Raw genomic sequence first — 5,071 nt, forward strand, 5'->3', positions numbered from 1 at the left:
CTGAGCCGAAAAAGAAACAGATAGTCCCCTTCAGACCCAGTCCAAGGTGACCCTCCGGCTCTCCCAGGTCAGTCGTCACCCAAAGCCTCTGTCTGTTTTTTGGGGCTGCGTACCTGCAGTGAGCAGTTCACACTCACTACTTAAAACTCCAGTTGGAGCTCAGCTGAGCTATATTCGCTTGCTGGGAGAGAGCTTCTCTCTGGCACCAGGAGGCTTTGCAGCTCGGGCTATGGGGGAGGGGGTCTCCCGACTTGGATCCGCAGGTTTTACTTACAGATTTTATGCTGTGTTCTTGGGCATTCCTCCCAATTCATATTGGTGTATGATGAGTGGATGGTCTCATTTGTCCCCCCGCAGTTATTCTCGGCCTGCTTCTCTTGATGCCTCTGCTTTACAAGTGGAGGCTTGGCGGGGACAATAGCCTCTGCCAGCATGGAAACTCTGTCCTAGAGCAAGCTGGGGTGAGGGCATTTGCAGCCCAAATACTCTTAGTCTACCACACCCAGAGTAGAACCCCCACCATACAAGTGGAGGTGGATGGATGAAGGGAACCCCTAATCCCGCAGCAGCACGCACTTGGATGTCTCTGCAATATGAAAATGGGGTGATGAGAAGTGCTGGAGGCCTGCCCCTCCCGGGGAGATCCCAGCCCTTCACTGGGGTCTGAGGCGGAGGGAGCCCCATCTTCTCGGCCACACCCTCCCTGAGTGGAGCTCCCATCACATGGAGGGTGGGCGTGGACTCTGGCTCAAGGGACACAGACTCACTGTTCTTACCAAGATTTATTAGACTTTCCTGCATAAATGATTCTTAATTTGCTATATGCCCTTACAGCAATATTCATAGATTTCAGATAAAGGTTATCGTGTTTTTGCTTTTTGTTTTTATAATTTTCTCAGGTTGTTTCTCTGGGGATTGGGTCTGCAGAGCTCGCCAGGTGGCCGTGATCAAGAAATCTCCTTCGGAATGTGCAGAGTCGGATGGGATCTCCAAACAAGTTATTTTAAAGTCATTATTTTCTAAAGTCAACAGCTTCTTGCTGCCCATTTTACTATTAACTGAACTCCAACATGCTTCTCCCCAACTCTCTGGATTCCAGATGGCTCAGCTTCTCTCAGTCCTCCTCCCATGCACTAAAATCACTTTAAGTAGCTTGCATAGAAATAATTAGCTCTATATTTCATGTACGTCTTAATCAACACTTACCTCCCTTTAGGAGGCGTCCGTTGGGGCACAAAGAAAGAGAAATCCAACCCCAGTTTGGTTTTAACTGAATTAAAGCAAAATAAAGCAGTAATCAAGTCACAGAAGACGCGAACTGAAGAGCCCCTCAGGGTGCATTAGGCGAGCTTTTAAAGACAAGTTCTGGATGCAAAGCAAATGATTTTGCAAAACAGAATCAAGGGTGAGCAAAAAGACCAGTTAAGAAAATTCTTCATTAAATAAGCAACATCCCACTTTTTCCTCTCTTATTCAATTGTTTTCAAATTAAATAAATCCAACAATGTGAATTAAATAAATCCAATTAAAGTAGATTTATGAAATCAATTATGAATAATTATTTGGAAATGTTTCTAAAAATATCCCATGTTGGTTGTAGCTTTATTGTCTAATCTTTAAAATAGATTTTCTGTCTGGTTCATGGGGTTGTTTAGAGGGCCAGATTAAATATGTGCTCTACAAAAATTTTAAAGCTTTGCAAATATAGAGTGTATTTGAGGTGTTTATTGTTGTCAAAGAGATCTACAAGAAAAAATGTCATACAATGACATGGTGGGCATTTTGCCAGACAATTCTTTGATGACTTCCAGTAGACACCCTTTCCTGATTCAAACTCCCCCAACTATTCTCAGATCCCCAACTTCTCCTCTGCTCCCCTTCCTGAAAGCAGACACATTCACCTTAAACGCTCATTAGAATACTGATGACACCTGCCCCCTTAATTTCCAGAGCTTATTTGCTTTTAATCTGTTTTATTATGAGGTTTCCACTTAAGACTTTATTTTTCCAGTCATTCCGAGGCTAAAATAATTTTGAAAACCACTGTTCTAGAGCACTTAAAAGTAATGATCTTAATTGACCACATTTAAATTTTACATACATTTTCCTAAAATGGTCACATGTAAGAGAAGTAAATATAGAAAACATGTTTCCAACAGGATGATGGAAATAATACTGATAATACCACTTTCCATTGTTGAACAATTACATTATTCTATTTAATATCTTCATTTTAAAAAATTTTTTATTTTGAAACACCTACAAACTTATAGGACAGTTACAAAAATAATACATCCCAAACAGAGAACTCCAACATACCTCTCTCACCTCAGGTACACATTTTGCCACATTTGCTTGTCATTCTATCCATCAATCTAACAATCCATCTATGTATCTATCCAGCATCTCTCTATCAATCCATTTCTGAACACTTGAGTATGGGATGTATACATCATGTATACACCTAATTCCATGTATATTTCCTAAGAGCAAGGATATTCACTTATGTAACCAACTTAAGTGCAATTACCAAGTTCAAGAAATTTAACATTGAAATAAAGCTTACAGCCCATATTCCAGTTTTTAAAATATGTCCCCCAAATGTCCCCTTTGGGCCTTTTCACCTCCCTTATTAGCTCCTACCCAGGATCACATAATGCATTTATTTGTCATTGTCTCTTTAGTTTTTTATTCTCTTTCTCTCTTTTTTAACTGTAGGAGCATATACACAACATCACCTTTCCCATCTTATCACTCCCAAGCACAGCATTCAGTGGGATTACTCATGCTTGCTCTGTTGTGGTGCCCTCACCACCTCCCCCTACTAAAACTTTCCCATCTCTCCATTATGCATTCATTCCCCACTCCCCCTGCCCCCTGCCTGTATGTTCTCTGATATTTTCTGTGTAGTTACCAGGGGGCTTAAATTTAATACCCTGACTCTATAACATCCTTGCTTGCTTTGATACCAACTTAGCCCCACTGGTTTACATAAACTGCATTCCTATACTCCTCTGTACACCAACCTTTATGTCGTGCTTGTCATGATTGTTAAATGTGACTCAGAACGTGCCTAATTCTCCTGCAGTGGGGAAGGAGGATGCTCTGCATCTAGGGCAGGGAGAGCAAGTGGGCTCTGTTGGGAATTAAGTCACATCCCCCACAAAAGACTTGTTCAGATCTGAATCCACTTTCCTGTGGGTGTGAACCCATTTGTAAATGACTTTTTGAAGATGTTATTATCATTTAAGGTGTGACCAAATTGAACCAAGGTGGGTCACAATCTGTGTGACTAGGGGCCTTACAAAGAGAAAGTTCAGGTGCAGGCAGTAGAAGCCAGAACTCAGAAGAATCCAGAGAGGAGAGAGATAACCCTGTGACGGAGGACCACTGTCTCAAGAACATAAATGGCCCTGGGAGAGAGCACAGCTTTGCTCTCTCAAAATCAGCTTCTCGGGCTTCTTCTCAAAGGCCATGCTTGATGCTGGCTTTCTAGGCTTCCGAATCATGAGACAATAAATTGGCTTGCTGTTCAGGCCAACATAGTGTGTGATATTTGTCATGGCAGCCCTGGAAAACTAACACAGTGTTTTCTTAGACGTCTTCCTACACAGCTGCCTTCCTTCTCAGTGGTCAGGGGGAGTTGCTTCAGGCCTCACTCGGATCGTATCGATGCTGACAGCTTCTGCTGAGGTAATGAGCTCTGGGGTGTCTGCTTTCCTTGGGGTGATGTTTACTTTCACCCTGGCCACTTTCATCACCAAAGCTCTCCATCAGGGAGGAAGTCATTGTTCCTTTTCAGCCCCAGCAAAGGGCCACTGCCAACCACTCCCCACTCCTCTACAGCCGTCCGGGAGACCCATAGGGCTTGCCCCTCCGCTATCCTTGGTGCTCTGTCCCATGAGCCAAGGAACTGCTGAAGACCACTTCTGCACATCTGAGGGCCATGGAGAACCCAAAGGGGAAGGTAGGATCATCTTCTTTCCAAGCTCAGTACACACTATCCATGCAAATGTCCAGTGGGCCATACCTTTAGAAATCTTTGGTCCAGAAGTAGACATCAGTCTTTGTTTAAGTGTGTCCCCAAGCTCAGGGGACACATGCAAAACAAGCATCATCTTTGTCTGTCCCTTATTGGGGAGGGGATATTGACAACACCATCTGCCACACCCCTAGATCCCTGTGGTAGTTTGAAGCTGAATGGACCCAAGATGAGCATGTTCTTAAAGATAAACCATCCCTGTGGGTGTAGACCCATTGTAAGTAGGATCTTTGGTGAGTAGGGTCTTAAGTTAAGATGTGACCCATCTTACTCAGGGTGGTCTTAATCCTCTCACTGGAAACCTTTATAAGAGAATGAAATACAGGGAGAAAGCCACAGAAACTGAGAAAGGAAAAGCCACAGATGGAGCAGCCAGAAGCTGAAAGCAAAGAAACCTGGGAGAGGCCAGAAGATGCTGCCATGTGCCTTGCCATGTGCCAGAGGAGCCAAGATCACCAGCAGCCAGTCTTCAGGGAGAAAGCGTCACCTGTTGATGCCTTGATTTGGACATTTTCATGGCCTCAGAACTGTAAGCTTGTAAGTTATCAATCCCCATTGGAAAAACCAACCTGTTTTACGGCATCTGCATTTCAGCAGCTTTAGCAGACTAAAGCAATGCCCCCCAACTCTCTCCTGACTGTGCTCTGGTGGAGGCACTAGGGTGGGTTGACGGGTTGCACAGCTCAGGGCTCAGTAAGCATGAGATGGGGCCTTGCATAGCTGCCTCCTTTCTTGCAGGCCCTCCCGATCCAGTGCAGGAGCATTGCTTCAACAGGCCCTGTGGGGAGGGCCGACTCCAGCTGCAGGCAGCTCCATCAGAGTGAGGGGGCTGGGGGGGAGGAGCTTTCGTCCTCGCCTTGGTTGAAACCTCACCAGCCCCAATACTAAATCAACCTAGAAAAAATGACCCTGTACAGCCTGTTACACTGCCATGTACTACAGGAGAAATATCTCCCTGAAATACTGTAAATCATTTGAGTTGTGGACCCCATGGGCACTTTTTCAAAATCAGCTATAAATCACTAGATT

The sequence above is a fragment of the Choloepus didactylus genome, chromosome 12 (genome assembly GCF_015220235.1).
Source record: "Choloepus didactylus isolate mChoDid1 chromosome 12, mChoDid1.pri, whole genome shotgun sequence".
NCBI classification, from domain to species: Eukaryota; Metazoa; Chordata; class Mammalia; order Pilosa; family Megalonychidae; genus Choloepus; species Choloepus didactylus.